The sequence below is a fragment of the Ambystoma mexicanum genome, chromosome 10, assembly GCF_040938575.1.
Source record: "Ambystoma mexicanum isolate Mex_15411 chromosome 10, UKY_AmexF1_1, whole genome shotgun sequence".
NCBI classification, from domain to species: Eukaryota; Metazoa; Chordata; class Amphibia; order Caudata; family Ambystomatidae; genus Ambystoma; species Ambystoma mexicanum.
Window position 1 is genome coordinate 620,902,923 of NC_090932.1, and position 26,264 is coordinate 620,929,186.

Below are 26,264 nucleotides of genomic sequence, written 5' to 3' on the forward strand. Positions count from 1 at the left end.
CAGAATTGCTTTAGTCAATGGATGGCTTTGAACTTGAAATATTCTACTTCATCTGAATCTAGGTATTAGAATATTAAGTTAGGATACGTTATGGATGATTGACATGTGAAATATAAGGGCATAGTATTACTGTTAAGTATAGTTCAAGATAAAGTGTTAGTTGTACACATACTAGCTCATTATAGGTCTGATGGTTATCAGATTGTGTATGGTGAAAAACATTTTTGGTTTCTACATGCTTGTCTGTGTGAGTCTTTTGTTAGTATATTTTCTGTTTTTTTTCCCCTTTTTCACGCCTCAATCTCTCTCTCTCTCTCTGCATTGAAATATGGATCGGTTTAGTACATTGGATGTGGAACATATGTTTAGGCAATGATAACTTAAGTTGAGTCATTGTCTTATGCATCTGTTAACTTTTATTTCGTGGAATGTGACAGACATTGGCTGTGCTATTAAACGGCAGAAGGTTATGGCAAGGATCTGGAGGAGTAGAGGGGATGTAGTCTTCATACAGGAGACTCATTTGAACAAACAGATTGGATGCTATTTGACTAGTCCTACATTTTTGCAGGTAATTTCTAATTACTATGACTCTAGGTCTAGAGGAGTAAGTATAATGTTCAGGAAAGGGTTGCCTATAAAAATAGAAAAGATAAAGGATGAGGAAGGTCGTATTCTATTGATGTACTATATAATGGTAGGAAGATAACTATTGGGACGGTGTATGCTCCATGCAACCCTAGTGTGCAATTTCTGAGTGAGTTAAGTACTCTTCTGGATTCAATGGAGGGTGAATTAGTAATCTTGGGTGGGGATTTTAATGTGTAATGAACAGTAAACCAGATCGGGTTGTAGGTATAATAGTGACAAAGTTAGTGAGGAATTAAGGCAATTTGCTTATAAATATAGACTTGTTGATGTCTGGTGGGTACTTCATGATGGTGAAAATTAATATTTGTTTTATTCTCCATTCCATAATTCATACTCAAGAATTGACTACTTTCTAATTTGTGATAAATTAGTTAGTTACGTATTAAACTCAAATATCCAAGAGAGGTATTTCAGATCATGCACTACCTGACCTGAAACTTAATTTGACAAGAATGGGGGAAAAATCCAGAAGGTGGAGAATGCAGGCAAATACCCTTATTGACCAATGGATAAATACAGGATTATAGGATTATATTAGGGAATATTTTAAAGAGAATGAAGGATCAGCTGATGTGAGGACTGTATGGGATTGTTTTTAGGCAGTTCTACGTGGTGAGTTAATATGCAGAAATTTGCATGCTAAAAAAATCAGGAAATGATTAAACAATTAGAAAAGGAAGTTGTAGAGTTGCAAAAAAGCTGTGTGCTTGGGGGAACAGACTTGAAAAAGATGAGATTAAAAAAACTAGAAGAAGAATTGAGGAATCGGGTGCAAACGCATGCAGAAAAGGGGTTATTTTATACGAGACAGAAGTTTTGGGATTTTGGAGACAAAAATGGTAAACTGCTGGCAAATAAGCTTAAAGGGTTAATGACGGATGCATATGTATCTTCCATACAAACAGATGAAGGGGAAACGTTACAAAGAAGCGTAGACATCTGTGAATATTTTAAAGTTTTTTATAAGCAGTTGTATGAGGAAGAACTACATCCAAGTGGGGAAGACCTGGGGAATTTTTTTGATAAAAATCAATCTTTCAAAGATAAATAATGATATGGAGGATACACTTGAATCTGTAATTGAGGTTGCAGAAGTCAATGAGACAATTTTACAGATGAATGATGGAAAATCACCTGGGCCAGATGGTATTATCTGAGAGTTCTATTAGAAGTTTGCAAGCCAATTATCACCAATTTTATGTGTGCTCTTTAATGAAATCCTGATGTCAGGATTCTTGTGTGATTCAATGAAATAAGCGCTGATCATTGTTATTCCAAAGCCAGATAAAGATCATAAGACGTGTGGGAACTATAGGCCAATCTGTTGAATGTGGAATTTAAAATGTTTACCAAAATGTGGCCAAATAGACTTATGACATGTATGGGGGAACTGATTGATGAATCTCAGGTGGGCTTCACTCCAGGAAGGTTTGGTTATGATAACATAAGGACTGTGTTGAATGTTATAGGAGTACATAATGGAAAAGAGTCGAATGGGTTATAGGTTTTCTTTAGGCTGAAAAAGCCTTTGATAGGGTTAATTGGAAGTTCCTAGAATACACACTATTGAGAATGGGGTTTGGTCCAGTGTTTGAGAATAATAGATTGTATTCACCATGATATTAAAGCTAAAGTGTTTGTCAACTGGCTGATCTCTGGGTGCTTTTCCTTATCTAAAGGCACGCAGCAAGGATGTACATTGTCACCATTCTTGTTCAATCTGGCATTGGAACTATTGGCAGCATACATCAGACAGTGTGAGGAGATTAAAGGACGTTGTGTCGGGAAACAGAGGTTAAAATGTAATCTTATGCGGATGATATGCTGGTTTCCGGATGTATGTGGTTCTATGCTGAAACAAATGTTTTAGGAAGTGGGTAAACTGTCTGGACACAAAGCAAACTGGGACAAAACTGTGATTTTTCCTCTCAAGGACTTGTGATAAAAACATTTTAAAATCATGGAATTGTAGATGGTCCCCTGAAGGTGTCAAATACTTGGGCATACATATAATTGGTGACTTGAATAAAATCATTCAACATAATATAGATAAGGTGATGGATACAATCTTGGTCTCTATTAAAAGATGGGAAAGGTTGAACTTAAACCTGTGGGCAAGAATTAATGCAATTAAAATGGTCCTATTGCCTAAAATATTATACATAATCCAGTCAGTTCCATTACTGATTAGTAAAAGGCAGCTACTGAAGATTGATAAACTTTTTGAATCTTTCTTATGTGGGTGTTGGTAAAAGACCTCAAATTACAAGATATATATTAATGCAAAAAGTTGTAGAAGGTGGGTTTGGTTACCCAGATTTAGTGAAGTCCTATAAGCCTTTTTTGCTTAAGAAGAGTTTGTACTATTTGAAAGATGAGAATTTTAGGGGACCAATTTGGCTACGCATGGAACAAGAAATGTGTGCACCATTTCGTCTAGATAGCCTTTATACTATGGGGTCATTGTCTAATAAGTTAAAATTACGGCCGATAGTGGCGACTAGGCAGGCTTTGGGGTCATGGTTTAAGGAGAATGGACAGAATAATGGATTCAGTGAAGATGCATCTATTTGGCACAATGAGACATTACAACTAAATAATAGATGCTTGAATTGGCAATGTTGGTTCAAAAGTGGAATATTAAATCTAAATGATATACTGGATAGCAGCCGATTATTAGAATTTGAAGATTTGCAAAGAAAATACAATCTGGGTGGAAGAGAACGGAGTAAATATATAGAGTTGATTTCACAAATTCACCAAAGAAAGACTATGGCAAATGGTTCACTTGGGAATAAACCAGAGGTTTGTAATCTGTTGGTAGGACAGGAGTATAATGTGCATACTTATATGAATTTCATGCCAATGGAAATTGGGCATATTTCAGCTTGGGATAAACTGAAAGATACATGGTCGGCTGATGTTAATATGGTCCTATCGGATAAAGACTGGAAAGATATACTTAAGGTGAGTCTGAATTTGGGAACAGATCTAAATCTCCGATTGATTGGCAGCAAATAATTGGCAGAGTATATTGGACACCAGTAAAGATTCATAAATTGAAGTTGAGGTCAGATGAATTCTGCTGGATTTGTGGGAGTGACAGGGGTACTCTTTTGCATCTACTCTGGAACTGCTGAAGAGTACAGGATTTCTTGAAAGAAATAGTTGATAGCGTAGATATGATTTTTGTTATTGTCATGCAAAGGTCTGCAGCAAACATAATCTTGCTTCAGCATAGGGGAAGATGTATGAACATTAAGAAGCATAATAACTGGATAGGTAAGGCTATGTTGGTGGCAGTTAAACTGATTCTTAAGGTCTGGAAGACGAGGAAGAAACCTACTGTTGAAGATTGGTTAGTGGAGTTATAGATTTTGTCAAAATGTGAAAATATACCATTAAAGGCTAAGGATAAAGAGGAAGAATACCTTTTCTTATGGGGACCATTCAATGACCTATATGAATGAGTATTTAAGGTAATGATTGGAGGAAGGGAGAGAGGAGTGAGAAGCCCCCCCACCCCTTCTTGATGTTTTTGTCCTTTGTGTGGCTTAATGTTTGTTGGTGTGACATTATATTACTTTTTGCTATTTACCTAGGAAGATAATAGCTTGATAAGTTTTTAGGTGAAAGTATTATTCTAGATATTGTTTGATGGGGTAGCAATAAGATGTTATTGATGTGTTAACCTCATTATACAACCTTGTTACATCCTGTGCGATGTAGTTATGTTTTGTTGATAAACTAATAAAAAGATTTTTTAAAAAAAGAATGAATAGTTGAACAGGCAACCAAACTGTATGAGGTGATATTTAATCAGAGAGAGGAGGGGCTTAGGAATAAAGAGGCAAAATCAGTATAAGTAATCCACACCAGCGATTTTGGAGGTAAAGTCTGTAAAGCTGCAGCTAGAATCAGCCCAAACTCAGGCAAAGAATGTCATGACACCTAAGCAAAGGGGCGTGTATCCACAGAGAACATCACTCTGTTCAATCCATTGATCCCAGCGACAGAATTTCTTGCATTAGTCCTCGTTACCTTGGTAGTTCCCCCAGAGTGGGGTTTTGCCATGATAAGCCAGGCCTAAATAATAATCAAAATCAAATATACAACAGCCCATATCAGACATTAGGGGCCCAGAGTAGATTTGACCCAAACACAATGGTGTATGACCACCAAGAAAAACCAAGATATCTAGATAGAGTAATTGAAAATGGAAAATCAGCATAGAGAACAGTTCCCACCAAATGAAAGGCAAAATATGAATGATATACTTAGCCAATATAATCTGTCCCCACCACAGGTTGACCATGGTCAAAGGATGGTCTTTTCATGTTCCCCACCGCCTTTGTCACATGAATTCATGTTAACCACAAACAGAAATCAATCTCTGAAAAGATTCCAGAACAGGCCTAATCAAGGCGAGTTTAATCATTACCGACCCAGACCACAAAGAGAAGAATTCAGAGACATGGACAGGTTCCAATGCTTAGAGGCCCAAGTAAAAATGTTGTCTGAGCAAATAGGAAAATGATGTGCAGTTCAAAAGCAACAACCAAGTGAAGGTGCAGAAAGACATAAGAGTGGCCTTATATGTAGCAACACGTCACTAGCTAATCACCTCTGCCGTGATAAAAATAAACAGTTGCCCATAAATCATCTTTGAATAAAAATACTGAATTGCTTGCCAATTTTAATCTGATCAGGAAAAACACATTTCAACAATTGCAGAAATACCCATGGGAAAAGGGCAGCCATGGATACCAACCCTGAGCATTTCTCCATGGACATCACAGCACCAATCCCTTACCCCCTCCGCACTTGCATGTTCTGAACATTCAGAAGGCACAGTAGGTTTGTCTCCCCTCCCTATTCATCTGATTTGTTTGTACTGTTAATTCAATTATTTATTCTTGTTATTCATTGTCTTACTCCCCTCTCTCCACCCTGTTTTCTGTGGGCACTTTGAAACAGTTTTACAAATTGTATAAGCCCCTAACAAGTGACCAATAAATAAGTAAATGTGAATGGACATTCTGAAATGATTGAAACCAATTTGGCGCTTGAGCATGAGAGGAGTTTAATTAATGAAAAGGTACTCGGGCAAATACTTGACAGAGCGGGGATCTCAAAGTTTCAAATTAAAAATCAATATATATTTGGCCTAGATGCCCCTGAATTGGGACAAAGAATTGTAGGAAGATGCCTGCTAAATATCACAATTGGCTCTAAAAGCATTCATCACAATGTGTGGATAGTGAGCGGAACACAAAACAAATTCTATTTGGGAAATGACATCATGCACCAAATGTGTATGGTGTTAGATTTTCTAAATCAAAATGTCTGATCCAGATTGGGTGGAGCTTGTACGGTGTTAGATTTTCTAAATCAAAATGTCTGGTCCAGATTGGGTGGAGCTGCATCCGAATTTGAAGACAGAGACAAGCTTATAATTTTTCCCAAATAATGCCATATGCAATTGAACTTCTAGTGAAAATGGATGTTACTATTCCCACGTTTACCAGACAATTTGCAGTAGCATTGAAATACAGGAAGGGACAACAGATGGTCTGATAGCACAGCGAGTAGAGCGCTTGCTTTGACATCTGTGCAGAGCCTGCTAACGCAGGTTTGAATCCCGGCAGGGCTAATCTCAGCCTTTCATCCTTCCGAGGTCGATAAATGAGCACCACACACCGTGGGTAATAATAAGCAGTGCTCAGTTACCTGAGGGTTCATAGCGCTATATAAATGCTAAATTATTATTATATTATGAAAGATTCTGATGAATTTGTATGCCTAAATGAATCCATAAACCAGCAAGGATTAGAATGTGAATATACACCATTGGTAGAGATTGGGTATGGACCCATTCAAATCCTGGTGGACAATAAAGGGTGTGAAGACATTAATTTGAAAGAAAATACAGCATTAGGAATGGCAGTGCAAGGATCTTACTACACTGCTGATTTCAGTAACCCAGTGATCGGGAACATTCCTGAAAGCTATGTGGCTGCACAGGATGAATTACCAGAAACATTGAATTCTAAGCCAAAGGGAATCTTTAAAGTTCAGTCCGTGTACCATTATGAGCTAAGTGAAATGATATGTTGTCATCAGGAGGATGGTGTCCTATTTGAAATAGGTGAATCTAAAAAAGCAAAGCGGCATATTGAAGTGGAGGTCAATATTCCAAAATATTTGAGGGTAGCGACTCTCCAAAGAGACACTGCTACACGGTTAGAGGAAAGTACATATGTCCCTCCTTTTGCAGTACTTACCAGAGTTTTCTAAAATGGTAGAGGAGCAGATTGAAGCTGCCGATGCTTGCACAAATGAAGAAGAATAGGACCAATTGAGAAAAATATGAATGAAGTTCAAACAGGTTTTTGCCAAAGATGCCTATGACACTGGACTGACTGATTTGCATGTTGCCACACTCCCAGAAGGACATGGTAGGGAGCCGGTATGTATGCAGCAATGTAGGTTGCCCCTGGCATGTCTAAAGGCGCGCTGGCTGAAATAATTAATATAGAATTTAGAGGCATCATTGGGCCTATTCATAGTACATCAAATACTCCCATGTTAGGTGTGCTAAAACCCAATGGCGTTTATGTGCAGACTTAAGAGAATTGAACAAGAGGGTACCTGCATCACGATGGCCACTTCCATCAGGGTCTTGTACCGGTTCACGGGTCAAAGGTATTTACCACCTTGGATCTTACAGCTAGATATTGGCATGTGCCACTAGCTGAAGACATTCAAAATGCATTTTCATTTGACAAATCACAATATGCATGTCCCGGACCCCTTTGAGTATGTCAATAGTGGGAGTGAGTTTGGGATATTCTTGGGCAAGGCACACAGCTGAAAGGAGAACAATAGTTTGTGTATAACATTCTAATCGAAAATCAAGATTTGAAAAGACATTTCCATGAGATTAGGCATGTACTCGGTCAGATACGGAAGCTGGGACATTCCTACTTTCTTCTTCTTCACTACGGAGGCTGCTTTTTCCCTGCTCCTGCCCACAGTGCCCTTCGTACAAAGCCCCTTGTATTCTGCACAATATTAACATTGGTAAGCCTACAATTTGTGCATTTTTACAACGCTTGTTGCGCTTTTCTCACAATTCATCCTAAATTGTGTTGGGCTCTGGGCAACTTGAAGATTGCACAAGAGCAATCTTTTTGAAGGATTTTAAACCAATTTTCTGGTTTTTCTTCCCTTTCTTCTTCCATTCTACATTGCTTGCCATGTGTTTTTTGGCATTTGCACCTTGGCCGACCTTGAATAGCTGCTGCCTTTTTACATGGCCTGGCCCCGGCTCCCTCTTCCATGGTTTGCCAGGCCTAGATAGGCCAATCAGGGCAACCGGGAGGCGGGAGCCAGCCCAGGCCCACAACAAAGGCCCTTGTCTGCTCCCCTGTTCGCTACCAGAACTATACTGGGGTTCTCCCTGCTCACGAGCACTTTGATCTTCAATGATGCTGCCACCTCACCCCCCCTAAGAAATCTGGTCTGCCTTGACAATACCACCTACTTAACTATATGGGTTAGTTCCCTCCTTTCTGGACACATTCCTACCACCTTGACTTTCACTTCTTTCTGCCTGTTTCTCTCATGTTGTCATTCTGATACGCTTTGCTTCTCAAAACCCTTTTGCTAACATCTGAATCCAATTGAAAAGTAACATTTTGCTTTTTTTGCTTCTGGTTTGAAAGTCACATTTTATTGTCCATTGCTAACTTTTCAATACTTTTGTAAACTGTTGCTTCTCTGTAACTTGCCAGCCCAGCTCTCTTGTGTTTCACACCTACCTGCCTTACCCCCTTCCCACTGCTGCTCCTTCCTTTCCTCGCTACCGCTCCCATGGCGCTTTCTGTTTCTCCTATCTTTTCCAACTGCTTCTCCATTGACTATACTTCCATTCTCTACGTCTTGTAGGAAGAAGTTCAAAAAGGATATCTTGGCCTCCAACCCTGGTCTTCCTATCGCCGCCACCTACTCCAATGCTTCCTCCAGACAGAACCTCACCTAAATCCTCTTTGTTGTTCCTTCGCCAGATCTATGGACTCTTCATTTGATCTCTGTGCTCTGTCCTGTCTCTTCCTCTCCCATTAATGGTGGTACTCGCTGGCAAGTTCGTATGGTCTCCTTCGACTCCTCTAAAGTCATCATTAATGTCTACCTTAATAGCAACGCCATGGTCCAAGGCCCTCATGCCAATCTCCTCCTCTTTTACAGGCGTTTCCCTCGCCTCATGAATTTCCTTTCAACTCCTGCTGCTCCCCCCTTGGCTACCTTGTCTTCTCTCTCTCTTCCTCCCCTGCCCCACTTAGGGCTCCTTCTCCTCTGCAGGGCGTACCTCTGATCTGTAACCCCCCACCCTCCGGAAGGTCTTTAAAGCTGGCAACCTTCTTCATCTTGCCACTCTCAACTCTCGCGCTGCTGTCAAACAGTCCTCTGACATCTGCCACCTTCTTGAAGAACTTGACCTTGTTGTCCTTGCTCTTATCGAGACATGGTTCACGGCCAGCTCTGTCACAAGTTTTGACACTCCTCCCAGATGGCTACAAGATCCTCTCTACACCCATATCCTCCTGGTCAGGTGGGCGGTGTAGCCCTGATCTTTCCAGAGTGGATTCCTGCCTCTATAATTCCCACTCAGACCTACACATCTTCTGAATGCTTTGTCTGCAGTCTCTCTCCTAGCCATTCTCTTACTGTCGCTGCTATCTACTGCCCCACTGGTCGAATCACCTCATTTCTCTCTCAGTAGGCGGACCTCTCTTCCTCCCTCCTGTCCTCCACCACTCAACGCCTCCTCCTTGGTGACCTCCATATCCATCTAGCCATTCCTTGTTCCTCCTCTGCACTTTTCTGTGACTCCCTCTCCCTTTCTATCCTCCCCTCTGGCCCAACTCACTCTGCAGGGCACACATTCAAGCCTGTTTCTCTCCGGCTTCTAACAACTCGGCCGAACTCTTTAAAATCTGCAAGGAGTTGGCCAATACTGCTGCAGTCTCTACCCCCTGTCGCCTCCCGGGCTCTCTGCGATGCCCTTATCACTTTTTCTAAAAAAAACGCAGGATATCCTGTCCACCCTCTCCACCCCACCCCTCCTCTCGCCTTCTGTGCATGCTGACCCTCCTTCAGCTAATCCCCACCCTATATCGCATCCTTTCCTCTTTTCTCCCCTGACGGGGTCGCTAGACAAGTCTGATCTATGAAAGCCTCGTCAAAACAGGTTCATCCCTGTTCCTCTAAAACCTTCAAGGTCCACATTGATACCCTCACTCTGGCCCTTGCCGATTTCTGCAATCTCTCCTTTGCCTCATGAGCCTTTCCCTCCACTCTGAAGCACTCCCTTGTGCATCCTCTTCTCAAGAAACCCACAGCTGATCCTTCTTGTCTGGCTAACTATCACCCAATTTCCATTACTACTTTTCTGGGTAAACTCCTGGAAAAGCTGGCCATCTCTCAGCTTAACCTTCATTCTGATTCTGTTGACTGTCTCCATGACCATCATTCTGGTTTCAGAGCTGCCAGAAGCACAAACTGCTCTCCTGAACAGCCATGAAGATCTACTGTCCAACCTTGACCTCCCAGGTCCAAATTGGGTCCTTCCTATCATCTGTCTCCCTTTCTACCTTTGGTGTTCCCCAGGGGGTCTTATTCTCTCATCCTGGCTTTTCAAACAATACCTGGCAACTCTTGCTCACTGCATAGCCATTTTCTGCTCCAATTTCCAGTACTATGCTAACCACACTCAACTCATCTTCAGGCTTCCCTCGGCCACCTCTTCTCCTTCTCTCATCTCTGATTACCTAACTGCCATTCAAGATTGGTGTGCCGCAAACAATCTTTTCCTGAATGCCAGCAAGATGGAGATCCTCCTCATCGGCTCACCTTCACCCTCCTTTCCCCTCACTCGCCGACCTCCCTTGCCCCCCTCATCCCCCCACCTGGGAGGCCAAGAACTTTGGTGTCATCTTTGACTCCAAACTCTCCTTTTCTTCCCACATTTCTGATGTCTCTAAAAAGTCTAACTTCCTACTGCACCTACTCAGAGGTACTCTGCCTTTCCTCTCATTCCACCAGAAGCTCACTGTCTCCCAAGCCCTTTTTCTCTCTAGCAACGTGAGGCAGTGGCCATGTTAAAAGGCTGTCTAATGAAAGTGCCATGATTGGCATAGCCAATATGAAAACCAGGACTACTTTGTCGGGGTGGTTTCTTGGAGGGTCGGCAGGGTCGTCCGCGGACCCCCGGGGGTAGGGAGGCCCCAACTCCTCCCGTGGCCCCCAATTAGTATGAGACACATGCAAGAGCAAGGCGTTTGGACAAACGGCAGGGATAGGCTCTGGGATCATAAGTCACCCGGGAACACTTCTCACAAGAATGGGCTCGCAGGCCCTTTTTCATGATGTGTGTCACCTGCGAAACTTCCCCCAAAAACTAACGCCATCTTGGGTTGGTTCCCCGGGTAGTAGGGTTAGTATAGGAACATATAGGTAGGTAGTGGTTGGTGGAAAAGGGGTCAGGTGGTATGCTTGGGTCGTCCCTAGAAATGGCTACATTAAAAATGTTACATGAGAGATGTTAGTGATTGGCTGAGTTGTGTTGCCGTCAGTAGTTAGCCCTCCGTGTCCTGATTGGTTCATCCGCGAGCTCCCAAGCCTGGGACCATCGTTGTTCCCAGCTCACGGTGTACCTGGTACTAGAAACTATGTATGACTATGTGTCATTGATGGACAATGGACAGGTCTACCATTTGCCGTGGAAGTGCTGCTTTCTCACCGCTGTTAGTGTCCAATATGTCACTTCATTGTTGCAGTCTGTGTCCCAAACGTGAGACTCCAGAGTTTCACTAGTCGTGAGACTTGGCATCGCATTAGGTCGGCTTGGTCACGTGTGGTAAGACTGTATCTAAAGCAGAATTATGAGCATTTGATTTGTATATCGGCTCTGAGGGGTGGTTGGCCGCAGCAGGTGTAACCTTGGCTCGGGCCGCGCGGCGTGTAAGTTGCAACTTTGTGGCCTTGGCTGTGAGGCCCTCGCTGGGATTCGGTTCTGCATGATCAGCACCTTGTAGCCCTGGGCCTGTGGTTTCTGAGTTTTGCGGCGTACTCTGGGGCTGAGGCCTGCTCTGGTCTGGTTAATGGGTGACAGCATTTGGCTCACAACACCGGGGTCGCATGGCAACATGGGTCCTTATACATAAGCGTCATATGTCGTTGTGGTTATAATGGCGATGAAGCGTTTGCAAGCATGTACAGGAGTTCTTCTTGCGTCTTGTGTTTCTGCGGTGCGTTAGCTTGGCCTATGTGAAAAATAATAACGATGCATCGGTGTATGTGAGCAGTCCGCTACGTTATGGCATTGAGTATGTTCTTTGTGTATAATTGGTGTGGGTCTGAGAGGCGTGCATGGTGGCACGTGTGTTACCGTCCGTTGGCTAAGTCGTCATGGCATCTCTAACGATGGTTGCTTTCATTGTTGCTGTGTTAGTCGAGTTGATCCATATGATCTATGTCAGCTTCGCTGGAGGTTCCAGCGGGGGGTTTGATTGACGGGCAGTTTCCCTGGCCATGTGCGGCGTGGCCGCGATAGATGTGGATGTCTGGAGCATCTGTGAGCGGGTCGAATTCCTCTCGTGGTGGGTGCTTAGGCCGTGATGATCTAGGTCATGGTCTGGCTGAGAATTAGGGGAAGGGAGCGTCCCATTTTCCCTCTTCAACTTTCTACAAATAGGATTCACAGAACAATGCATGCCAGCAGTGTTATCTCAAAAAACATGATGCAAATAACAAAACCGTTGCATATTCTTGCAAGGCATTGTCACAGGTAGAGGGCAGATTTAGTGAATGTGAAAAAGCACTTCGTCTCATAATACAAGGGGAGCGAGTGATTGTTGGAACAAATCACCAGCCGTTACAATTTTTGCAAAGTAAAAGGATCAGATCAAAGAATGTGGCCCAGTCAAGCATCACGTCGTGGACACTAGCACTTCAGGGATTGTTTGTTTGTTTTATTATTTATAATGTGCGAGTGTACCCGGTGGTATCAGGGCGCAGCATTTACAAGAATTTTCGAAGCTTAGTTACAGTATACAGAGTATGCATAATACAAGAATAAGGTACACCAGTGTTATATACAAATCAGTAGAGGCCAACAGGCCATTATATACAGGTACGCAAAAAGGCACACATGGTTATAGTTTGTGCAGGTAGCGCTAGGCACTTCGTTGTCCTAGTGGGACTCCAATTTCAGCCAGGAGACTACCAGAGAGCGGAAGTTCTGATAGGGCTGGTCTTCTCTAAGGTTTGGGGGCATGGAATTCCACAGCTTGGCAGCTTTTACAGGGAAGCTGTTGCCCCCTATGGTGGCCCGTTTGTAATGGGGAACAGATACAATTTGTGTATGCAGTTCTAGTGGGTCTTAGTGAGGACTGTCGGTGGAATCTGTTGATCAGGTAAATTGGGGCGGCATTGTTAGGGGACTTGTGTGTAAGTGATGCCCTTTTTAATAGTATTTTATCTCTAGTGGAGAGCCAGTTGTTCTGTTGGCTGAATCATGTGATGTGTTCTCTTCTGGAGATGCCCAGGGCTGCTCTGAGAGCATTGTTCTGAAGGGTTTGCAATTTACTGGTGGTGGCCTTGGTGGATCCCAGGTAAAGGGCATTGCAGTAGTCGAGGCGACACAAAATGAGGGCTCTGGCGAGTGTCAGGCAGTTATAGTCCGACAGGAAAGGTTTAGCTGCGCTGATTAATTTGCACGTATAAGCCGTGGAAGATGCAAGGGAGCTCACTTGTCTTTTAAGGGAAAAGTTGGAGTCTAGATAGAAACCCAAAGTTTTGACCTCCTGTCCGACTTTGATGTTGTTTCCGTCAATCATGAGTTGTAGGCCATGCCTAGCTTCTTTATACTGAGTGTAGTACCTAAGATGATAATGTTACGCTCACCTGGACCCCACAGGGGTGTCGATCAGACCCGGACAGCTGCGGTCTCCGTCAACGTGATGCATAATGCAGAGATGACTGTCTGGACTGGCCCGCTTAGTCTTGTCTGCTGGACCCGAAGAAGTATTTTCCTGCAAGTGGAGACAGGGATTAGCCACCTGTGGGTTTTAGTGATGGCCTCCCAACTGTTCTCGCTCTCCCCCAATAATCACCTCCGATATCCCCTTAGTAACCTCACCTTATGTTTGTAAAAGATGAGCTCTCCATCCTGCGTGTCTTGCAGGGGCGCGTAGATACCAGTTACTTCACTGGTTTGAAGGCGTTGGGAGAGTTCCGGTAAGCATTGACTCTGAAGTCCCAGGCGGGATTGGTAAGTATCAAGTTCAAAGAGTTCAATGTGCCAATGTTCACTCTTGTCTCCTTCCTTGCTTAAGTTGCAACTGAGTTCGTGAGAAGAAGGTCTCGTAGCTGCTGCTGGCATTCAGGTAAGAGTCTGTGTTACCCAACGCTGTCCGGTGACTATTGCATGCGTTAACGTGTTGTTGTTCTCCCTCTTTACAGATGCGGCATATGAAGATATGGAGAATACCGCTGGTGGTAAATCAGGTAGGTCTATGGTGGTAAGAGGTATTTGTTGATTCCCTTGGCTCACCTTATTATTCTTGTGCCCCTAGGTGCCGGAGTATGGCGAAGAAATGATGGAGACAGTGTCGGATCGAAAGATGCCGTGAGAACTGGTGAGTATGGTGCCGTGCTGGAGCTGGCAAAGCGACACGTGCAGGACTGATGTACTTTCCAGGTCGGGAGATGAAATGGATCCAGAATCAGGTGAGGAATTTGAAATAAGTTTGTTTTCTAACCTTGTCCTTCCTCTTTATTCTAGGAGCTCCGGATTCGAGGCAGGTGTGGCGGAAGACTGGATGCTGGCTGCAGGCATGGTGAGAGTCCCGCTGCTGGATGCAGAATAACACGAAAAATAGTAAAATAGTCCCATCCAGACCTCATGTTGGCTTGGATTTATTTGCAGCATAGCCTGCATGAGGTAAGTAATGTCTATTAGCCTGGCGCCTATGGCGCCAGGACTGATTTTTATTATGAGCCTGGCCCCGGGACTGATGGGCTTGATCCGGATGCCCGGGGGTAGGCATCATGACAGATAAGTTCTGTTTTATCATCATTCAGGCATAGTCTGTGAGTGGCCATCCATGCCTGGATGATGATGTACACCCTATTTAACAAGGCCAAATCCTTACCATAATCTGCAGAAAGCAGGAGGAGGATCTGGTTATCATCTGCATAGTTAGTGTAGGTGATACCGAGATGATCCAAATCATCGAAAAGGGGCTTGGTAAATATGTTGTATAGCGTGGGGGAGACACAGGAGCCCTGAGGAACGCCGCAAGTAATGGGTACGGGGTCTGCAGCAGCAGTGGGTGAGAAGACCCTCATAGTCCTGCCATTAAGGAAGGATGTGATCCAGGTGATGGCCTCCGTGGAAAAGTGAGCTGAAGAGTAGAGGTGTAAGCATAGGACCGGGTGATCGACCAAATCGAAAGCGGCCGATAGGTCAAGGAGAAGGAGTAGGGCGGCTTGCCCATTGTCTCTGAGCGAATTGATCTGTGCTTTCAAGTCAATGAGGGCGGTTTCGGTCCCGTGTTGGGGCGGAACCCAGATTGTCTATATCCTAGGAGGTTATGTGTCATGATCTCTGCTTCCAAAAGATCAGGACTTGCCCGACTCCCTTGGAAGCAGACCCATAACCCCGGTTCCGAGTGCCAGCCGGTCCCAATTGGGACCTTTTGGACCCTGTCCTGGCACCAGTGGCACCAGGCTCATAAAGATGCCCAGTCCCAGCGCTGGAAGCGCTGGGCTCATAATGCTTGGGTGGACTTACCTGCAGCAGACCATGCTGCTTACTTACCTGCCAGCTGAACCCCTGATCCTCTTCTGTTTGGGACTACTTTTCCTGTTGGGTGGGGCAGGAGCCACTCCCTAGGTTCAGAACACTGGAACTCTTCTGGAAAGCAGGAACTCTTTTCTTACCTAGGCGTGGCTGTGGAAGGAGACACCTAAGCACAACACTGGAACTCTTCTGGAAAGCAGGAACTCTTTTCTTACCTAGGCGTGGCTGTGGAAGGAGACACCTAAGCACTACAGGAGGCTATTTAAACCACACCCGATGGATGAATCTTGCTTTGCGTTATTCTGCATTCTCTGCAGCAGAACGCTCATCGTGTCTTCTGCTTCTGCTTCTGATCCTGGGCCTAAGGGAACAAAGGCTTACCATCCTGGAATCCAGTCTTCAGCAGCACCTGTAAAGACAAAGAAAGAACAGGTTAGCACTACGGTCTTCAGTGGCAGCGCATCTCTTACCTGGTCCATCGGCTGTCACCAACGCCTCGCGCTGCATTCCGGCATCTGAAAGACAAAGGCTTACCTACTCTTCGCATGCTCCGGAGGTCTTCGCACTGCATTCCGGCATCTGAAAGACAAAAGCTTACCAGCTCTTCGCACGCTCCGGAGGCCTTCGGCGCTGCATCCCGCATCTGAAAGACAAAAGAAGGTGCGTTTAAAGACATTGGGCAACTTTATTACTCACGTGCCATTACTCCTTCCCACGCCAAATCCAGTGGGTATTCCAGCACCCTTCAGCTTCTCTAAAGCTCCGAACTTGTTACCTGCAAGATAAAAGGGACAGTTAGTGCGCATCGTGAAGCAGGCTACAAGCGCTTACTTACGTGCTTCCAGGCGCTTCTATTCCTCACGCGGGTTCGATCCTCAACTCTCATCAGCCCGCCATCCGCCATCGCCGGAACCCTGCAAAACAAGAGATATCATTACAAAAGACTTTTAAGACATTTGAAGTGCCCAGAACTTACCGTTCGTGCAGTTAACGACGGACAGCAGTCCTCTGAGGTCAAGAGGCCTGCACCCTTATCCAGTGAAGAAACTGGTTACGGCACCCTGCCCCGAGGCAGATGGAGAGCTCGGCGTTCACTTACCTAAGACATCTTACTCTTCGAGTCAGACATACAGTGCACAGAGGTCCAGCCCAAAGAGCCAACCGTGTGTTACACATCACCTTTGAAGATACAGCATTCACCCAGTCAAGACCGGCGCCTCTGCGGGAATCAGGTGAGCGTTACAGAACGCAAAGCCTATCGCAAAACTCCCACCCAGGCGCTATGGAAACCTCGGATACCGACCAGCTAGCCCAGTTACTTGGGGAACTAAGAGCAGAAGTGCATGCAGCCCGTCAGGAAACGAATGCTCTAAGAAGGGAACTGATTATTTCCAAGGAGCGAACAGACGATCTCGCTAGACAATTGCTACAGTCACAAGCCGGACAAACTCCGTTACCCGCATCAGGGGCAAATCTTCCTTCAACATCCTCTACGAACCCAGTGCAGATCAACCTACCTGGGAATGTACCTCTGGCTCCGCCCGAACGATTTTCTGGTGACCCAAAGAGGTTTGCAGTATTCATTAATCAGTGCCGGTTGCACTTCTTATGCCGGCCAGCAGCCTTTCCAACTGATCAAGCTAAGGTAGCTTTCGTGCTTTCGTACCTTAGTGGCAATGCGGCAGACTGGTCGATCCCTCTAGTTAATCAAGATGATCCAGTTCTCCATGATTTTCAAGCTTTTCAGCTCAGTATGGAAAAACTGTTTGCAAGACATTCACAGGGGCAGGCCTTGGACAATGAGCTCCTTTCATTGCGACAGGGTAATCAAGACCTTTTGGCTTATATTGCGTCTTTCAACAGACTGATAGTGGAAACTCGATGGCCTGAGGACAAAAGGATTACGCTGTTTTATAGAGGTCTACGTGGAGAGCTCAAAGATGTGTTAGCCCAAGTAGTGAATCCCCCGCAAGACTGTTCGGACCATATTGACTTAGTCGTTCAAATTGACCACAGACTGCAGAACTGGAAGGCCGATCGTTCCAAGTTTGATGCTCCAGTATTTTCCAAACCACCAACTCCTACCAAAGGAGTAGACTCCGGGGAACCCATGCAAATAGGGGGCCTGAAAAGACCACTAACACAAAAGGAGCGGGAAAGGAGAAAACAGCTGCAATTATGCCTCTATTGCGGAAACTCGGGGCACTTTCTTCGAGACTGTCCGGTGAAGCCAGCCAAGAAGGCAGTAGGAGCTGCAGTTACCAGGGTCACAAACTCTGAGCAGGGAAACGACCTCGCCCGACAAGAATAGAGGTCCTCTTGCCGAGCATTAAAACCAGTTCCGTGACCTCGCGTTTCGTGATACCTATGGTCCTCATTAGCCCTGAACATCCGGATCGATTACATGCGATTGAAGCTTACGTCGACAGCGGTGCCATCGGCAATTATGTGGATCATGAAATGGTTTTGAGGATGAATCTGACTCTTTGTCCAGAGGCTGTAAAGGACGTCATTACTACGGTGGATGGTACGGAGATAGCCTCCGGACCAGTAACGCATACCACCCAAGAAGTGACGCTAGTAAGTCAAGATGGACACCATGAGAAGATCGTGTTCGATGTGATCAAGGCCCCTCAGTTCCAGATTATTCTAGGAATTCCTTGGTTAGAGAAGCACAATCCTCAGTTCGATTGGCGAGCAAGAACGGTTCAGTTTCCAGAATGTGCCTCTACTTGTCACCCTCGACCTGGTGTTGCACTGGCAGCAATTTCCTCGGAGGCTCCCCAGTTACCTCCTGAATACCTAGAATTCCAAGATGTTTTCCGGAAGGATCAGGCTAACTCTCTGCCTCCTCATAGGTCTTATGACTGCCAGATAGACCTGATACCTGGATCTACTCCTCCTTGTAGTAGAATTTATGCCCTCACCGAGCCTGAGAATCTTCACCTCCGACAATACCTGGATCAATACCTAGCGAATGGGTTTATTCATCCTTCCAAGTCCCCTGCTTCCTCAGCTTTGTTCTTCGTTCCAAAAAAAGAAGGGGACCTTAGAACTTGTATAGATTATCGCGCCCTGAACCAGATCACCGTTAAGAATAGATATCCGTTACCTTTGATCCCTGAACTCCTGGACCAAGTCAGAAAAGCATGCATATATACAAAGCTGGATCTTAGAGGAGCCTACCACTTGGTACGAGTAAAAGAGGGCGATGAATGGAAGACGGCCTTCTGCACCAAGTATGGGCTATTTGAATATCAGGTCATGCCCTTCGGACTTTGCAATGCCACGGCCGCCTTTCAATATTTTATGAACCATGTCCTCAGAGAGCTCATAGATGTGTGTGTTGTTGTTTACATTGACGACATCCTCGTTTATTCTTCATCGGAAACTGAACATCGGAAACACGTGAAAATGGTCCTCGAGAGATTGCGTCAACACAAACTTTTCGCTAAGTTGGAAAAATGTGTTTTCAACGTGACTGAAGTTGAATTCTTGGGATTCATATTATCACCTAGCAGAGTGCGTATGGATTCAAAGAAGGTCAATGCAATTCTCAAATGGCCATCGCCATCCTCCGTAAAAGGTGTTCAAAGCATGTTAGGCTTCGCTAACTTTTACCGCAGGTTTATCCCCGAATTCTCTCGAATAGTCCAGCCCATCACCGCCTTGTTAAAGAAAAACAAACGTTTTGAATGGTCTACCGAGGCGGAACAAGCTTTCCAGAATTTGAAGACTAGATTTATCTCTGCACCGATCTTAAAACATCCTCGCCCAGAACTCCCCTACATCGTTGAAACTGATGCTTCGAGCCTTGCCATGGGGGCAGTTCTATCACAAAAGGATCCAGTAACCAATCAGTTGCATCCCGTGGCATTTTGGTCCCGCAAATTCTCGCCTCCTTTAATCAATTACACTATTACTGATAAGGAACTTCTAGCTATCAAGTCCGCCTTTAAGGCTTGGTGGCATTATCTTCTGGGGGCCCGACACACCGTTACTGTGATTACAGATCACCGAAACCTGCAATATTTGAAAATCGCAAAAGCTCAATCCTCTAGGCAACTCCGTTGGGCACTGTTCTTTGCCGAGTTTGACTTCATAATTACCTATCGACCTGGTACAAAAAACGGTAAAGCTGATGCCCTTTCTCGGATGGGAGTGGAAGAACATTTGATCAATCCTAAACCTGTACCTATCATTCCCGAACAAAGAATACTAGGTGTAATCGCCACACAATCCATAGAGGAAGTTAAGGATAAAGCCAGGCTACTGGTAACTCCAGCAGACATACAGAATTGGCATCTGCAGGGAAAGGACTTTACGGTAAAGGACAACCTATTATATTTCCAAGAACGGTTATACCTGCCCAGCACAGATTTACAGAAAAAGGTAATCTCTTGTTATCACGATTCTTTAATGGAAGGACATCCCGGTATGACCAAGACCTCGGAAAAGATCGAGCGCTACTTCTGGTGGCCGTCTTGGAAAAAAGATATCAGAGACTTTATAATGTCCTGTGGAGTATGCGCCCAAAACAAGAGTCAAAAGGAAAAACCAGCCGGCCTCTTACGCCCTATTGACATCCCGCCTCGCCCTTGGCATACGCTTTCTATGGACTTCATCACCGATCTACCTCCATGCTCCGGATACAATACGATCCTAGTAATCGTGGACCTATTCTCCAAGATGGCGCATTTCATTCCACTCAAAGGCTTACCAACAGCAGCAACTCTGGCCCGAGAATTTCTCGAAAACATCGTCCGACTGCACGGTTTTCCTTCAGTTCTAATTTCGGATCGAGGTAGTCAATTTATTTCTCATTTTTGGCGAAGTTGCTGTCGGTCGGCTCAAATTGATGTGAGACTTTCGACCAGCCACCACCCTCAAACCGACGGACAAACCGAGAGGACCAATCAAACTCTGGAACAGTATTTGCGCTGCATGCTACAACACACTGAAAAAACTTGGAAAGATATCCTTTGGATAGCCGAATATGCCTACAATAACTCTGTCCACTCGGGAACTGGGAAGACCCCGTTTTTTCTTTTATACGGTAGTCACCCTCGAACCTCAGAGTTGGATCCACTCCAAGATCTTGGAACACCAGCAGTAGACCACCTGCATTCTACAATCACCCAAGCCTTTAAGGAAGCCGTTTCTCACCTTCAAAGGGCTAAAGAACAATACAAGAAAGGAGCAGACCAACATCGGAAGGAAGCCCCCCAATATGAAGTAGGAGATCAAGTCTGGTTATCCACCAAATATCTATCTCTAAAAGGACCACGCACATTCAACCCAAGATACCTTGGTCCCTATTCCATCACTACCATAGTAAATCCAGTAGCGGTCAAGTTGGACTTGCCCCCTCACATGAAGATACATCCGGTCTTCCACGTCTCTCTATTAAAACCCGTGCAACCTCAAACCCGACTAACTACATCTCCAAAACCTATTCTAGTTGATGGAGAACTCGAGTTTGAAGTCAAAAGCATCCTGGATTCCAAGATCTCCAAATCTAAACTATTTTACCTGATTGACTGGAAAGGCTACGGTCCCCAAGAAAAATCCTGGGAACCTGCAGAATATGTCCACACGCCTCGTCTAATCAAAAGATTTCATCGAACATTTCCTAACAAGCCCAAACCCCCAGAGAAGCCCGGTTTGGGAGGGGCCTTGAGGGGGGGTGCTGTCATGATCTCTGTTTCCAAAAGATCAGGACTTGCCCGACTCCCTTGGAAGCAGACCCATAACCCCGGTTCCGAGTGCCAGCCAGTCCCAATTGGGACCTTTTGGACCCTGTCCTGGTGCCAGTGGCACCAGGCTCATAAAGATGCCCAGTCCCAGCGCTGGAAGCGCCGGGCTCATAATGCTTGGGTGGACTTACCTGCAGCAGACCATGCTGCTTACTTACCTGCCAGTTGAACCCCTGATCCTCTTCTGTTTGGGACTACTTTTCCTGTTGGGTGGGGCAGGAGCCACTCCCTAGGTTCAGAACACTGGAACTCTTCTGGAAAGCAGGAACTCTTTTCTTACCTAGGCGTGGCTGTGGAAGGAGACATCTAAGCACTACAGGAGGCTATTTAAACCACACCCGATGGATGAATCTTGCTTTGCGTTATTCTGCATTCTCTGCAGCAGAACGCTCATCGTGTCTTCTGCTTCTGATCCTGGGCCTAAGGGAACAAAGGCTTACCATCCTGGAATCCAGTCTTCAGCAGCACCTGTAAAGACAAAGAAAGAACAGGTTAGCACTATGGTCTTCAGTGGCAGCGCATCTCTTACCTGGTCCATCGGCTGTCACTAACGCCTCGCGCTGCATTCCGGCATCTGAAAGACAAAGGCTTACCTACTCTTCGCGTGCTCCGGAGGTCTTCGCACTGCATTCCGGCATCTGAAAGACAAAAGCTTACCAGCTCTTCGCACGCTCCGGAGGCCTTCGGCGCTGCATCCCGCATCTGAAAGACAAAAGAAGGTGCGTTTAAAGACATTGGCCAACTTTATTACTCACGTGCCATTACTCCTTCCCACGCCGAATCCAGTGGGTATTCCAGCACCCTTCAGCTTCTCTAAAGCTCCGAACTTGTACCTGCAAGATAAAAGGGACAGTTAGTGCGCATCGTGAAGCAGGCTACAAGCGCTTACTTACGTGCTTCCAGGCGCTTCTATTCCTCACGCGGGTTCGATCCTCAACTCTCATCAGCCCGCCATCCGCCATCGCCGGAACCCTGCAAAACAAGAAATATCATTACAAAAGACTTTTAAGACATTTGAAGTGCCCAGAACTTACCGTTCGTGCAGTTAACGACGGACAGCAGTCCTCTGAGGTCAAGAGGCCTGCACCCTTATCCAGTGAAGAAACTGGTTACGGCACCCTGCCCCGAGGCAGATGGAGAGCTCGGCGTTCACTTACCTAAGACATCTTACTCTTCGAGTCAGACATACAGTGCACAGAGGTCCAGCCCAAAGAGCCAACCGTGTGTTACACATCACCTTTGAAGATACAGCATTCACCCAGTCAAGACCGGCGCCTCTGCGGGAATCAGGTGAGCGTTACATTATGTTCTTCCAGGTGCTTCAGTATTTGTACATAGGCAACCTTGTCCAAAATTTTTAGTAGAAAGGGAACAGTCGTTATGGGTCGGTAATTAGTGGGTATGGCTGGGTCAAGAGTAGGTTTTTTCAGTAGTGGGAGTACCCAGGAATGTTTTAGATTAGTAGGGATGGAACCAGTAGCGAAGGAGGCATTAATCAGTTTTGTAATGAAAGGGGAGAGGTCGCGGGCAGCATCTTTAATGAGCTGTGCAGGGCACAGATCTCCCTGACAGTTGGATGGTTTCAGAGATAAGATAATTTTTTCAACTTCCAATGTGTTAACTTTAGAGAACTGGAAACGGGCTAGATCAGTGGGCATGTTCTTGTCAGGAATTTTTGAGTTAAGGGTGTCGCTCAGGGATGCTCTTTTGCTGGAGATTTTATTTTGAAGAGTCACAATCTTATTTGCTAGGGCATTTTGAATTTCTGTGCACCAGCTTTTATCTTTGGTGCAGGTGTCAAGGGGTGCTATAGGGGTTTCTATTTCTTTGAGGATTGAAAAGAGTTCTTTCGTGTTGAATTTAGCTTGGGATATACGTGAGTCAAATGAAGCTCGTTTGGCCATGTAGATTTCTTTTTTGTAAAGTGCAGCTAGTTTGGAGATTTTGAGTTTGTTAGCGTCTGATGGGGATTTTTTCCAGGTAGCCTCACAGTTTCTTTTTTGCTGCCTTAGCTTTTTGAGGAATGGTGTGTACCATTTATTGAGGTGCGTTTTCGGTTTGCTGGATCTGGGTTTAAGGGGGGCAATGTGGTCCAGTGAAGTGGACATAATCTTGTTATATTCTTCAACCAGGGACTCAGGGGACAGGTCGGGCAGTGTGTTGAGAGTGGGGAGTAGATTAGGGATAAGGCTTTCTGCTGTCATGTTTTTCTTGTTTCTGGTGAGAGTGGGTAGGGCCTTAGTAGTAGGCGGGGGTGGAGGTCTGTCGGAGGAGAGCATGAATGATACCAAGGGGTGGTATTGCCAGTAGAAGTGAGTTATGGACAGAATAAAAAGCCGGTTGCTCAAGAGCTTGCAGAATTGCATGGTCGTGCAGCTGTCTCTGCACCTGATGACACAGAGCTAGAGACCAGTTTAATTGAATTTGAGCAAACCCCACAAAAGGCTTTCAATGAAGAAACATGTAAGGATTTACCAACTGTGTATGTAGATGGATGTGCATACTATGTAGAAAATGATGCTGAAAAAGAACTGGTTACAGGAATAGGAAATGTGTGGTTTAAATGCGATGTCATTCCAAGAGTAAGCATGAGGATACGCTCCAAAAGCAGTTAAGTTGCAGAATTGGCTGCCATTTATAAGGCAATATCCACAGCAGTAGAAAATAGGCTTAAAGAAATAGTTTTAATCACTGATTCTGATTATGCGCAAAATAATTGTTTTGTAGAGTATTTACCTGGCTGGAAGGTGAAAGCTATGTTCACATATAACAAGAAGCCACTTAAACATGGCAAGATGATTCAAGCTATAGACAAGCTTGTGTCAGAAAATGATCTGATAATCCATTGGAGGAAAATACGTGGTCATTTGAAAAGACCAGGTAAGGATAAAGGATGAAATGATCAGGCAGATCAGTTAGCCAAAATTTGAGCTGTAATGGGGGGAGTTATTTGCTATTGAACACCTGTTTGGTGAAATAAATGTGGATGCGAGAACACGGTCTAACTATGAAAATAGTTGAACAGCCTGTGGCACAGTGGAGTTTTGATACTCCTGATAAAGACTTTATTAAGGCACAAAATTAGGACCTTATTTTAGGCCCATTTTACAACCATTTGCTAGATGCAGAACACAATCGTCTGACTGAAGAGGACTGCAAAGGGAAAGAGGAATTGAGGGTGATATTAAAAAACAAAGATAATTAGTTCACAGGATAGACTGATGATTTGGGAATCTGTGACAGGCCAAATCCAATGGGTAGTGCCTTTGTCATTTCGGGGATTGATGTTCCATCATGCCCACATTGCCATAAATGCACGTTACAGAGGTTCCCAGAAAACTTTGGACATTTTTAAAGATTATGCCTATTGGCCACACATGTCCCAGGCTGTTGAACTCTACACCAGAGAGTGTTTAGTGTGTGTGCAGTTTCAGCCTGCGTCACCGGCTCAGAGCGCCATTAATGAAAAGGGGTTTGACACTCCCATGGTCCGATCTACAAGTCAATTTTGTAAGGCCTTTGTGAAGAATGGTAAGGGCAAACGGGTACATTTTGACGGTAGTTTGTTTAATGTCTAAATGGGTGGAGTGCATTCTGGCTCCAGACTGCAGTGTGCAAACAGTGGCCACTTTACTTGTCAATCATATCTTTTCAAGATTTGGTTTACCCCAAAGAATAGAATCAGACCGTGGAAGTCATTTCACTAGTGCAGTAATTAATAACATGTGGTAAATCTTGGCGTGAAGAGGAAGCTACATATTTCTTATCAGCCCTCTTCAGGCGGAGTGGAATGGTGTAACAGATCAATAGTTGACATGTTAAAGAAGTTGTAGCTGAAGCAGGATCAAGCTGGGATCTGCACCTTCTGTTGGTATTAATGGCTCTCGGGTCGAAGCCATCTATATCAACAAATATCAGCCTCCAGAAAATTTTGACATGTAGGAAAATGGTTTTGCCACAACACCTACTTTACTGAACAAATGAACAGGTCCTTGTAAATGCATCCACAATCCATGAATATGGGGAAGAATTGAGAAAGCACTTGCAATATGCTTTTGCCTTTGCACAGCGACGTTTGGAAAAAGCCGCTGACAATGCAAAGTCATATTAAGATAGACATCTGTGAGATAATATGACATAGGCGACCAGGTGTATAAGTTCAATTTTGGAAAAGGTAAACATAACAACGCCAAATTATTTGCATACTGGGACGGACCATATAGAATTGTAGATAAGGTTTCACCTGTGGTCTACAGAATTGCTAAAAAGGAGGGAGAATTAACAGTGGAACAATTTGTCCATGTTAATCAAGTTAAGCCCTTCCACCTGAAGCATGAGGTGAAAAGGCTAGAGCAAATTGAGACTAGCAGCGAGTGAAACGTGATGGTATTCTGAAAATAAAGCGCATACACATTAAATGGACTTACCATTGCAGGTAAATAGGTATACATATTTAGAAACATTTCAAATTGGGGAGTAAAGGGGTCAAAAGGGAGAGATATATCAGGTGGGTAATTGTGCACATCTTTATAATGATATGTGAAAAAAGAAGGGATGAAACAGGTGAGTGCATGAATGGAAATATGAGCCCAAAGTGTTCAGGAAGTAAACCAATATATAAAGAGATAACTAAGAGAAAGGGGTAATGCAAATAGGTACATGCTTAGTTAAATTGCATTCTTTTTTTATTTATTGTTTGTTTGTTAGGCACTTAAACAATAAGAACATACTATTTCAAAGCGCCCACAGGGCAGGAAGGGAAGGAGAGAGGGAAATAAATTAAGCATTACAATATAATATTTGAGAGCAGAGGGGGAAGACGGAGGGGGGCGAACCTACTATGCCTTGTGATTAATTGAGAATGTGCCATGCAGCAAGGAAAAGGGAATAGGGGGTAAGTGCTGGGGAGTCGGAGCCCATGAGTGGACCATGGACAAAGTGCTAGAATGTTGAGTGCTAAAAGGCCTGGGCCAAGGGAGGTATAAGTG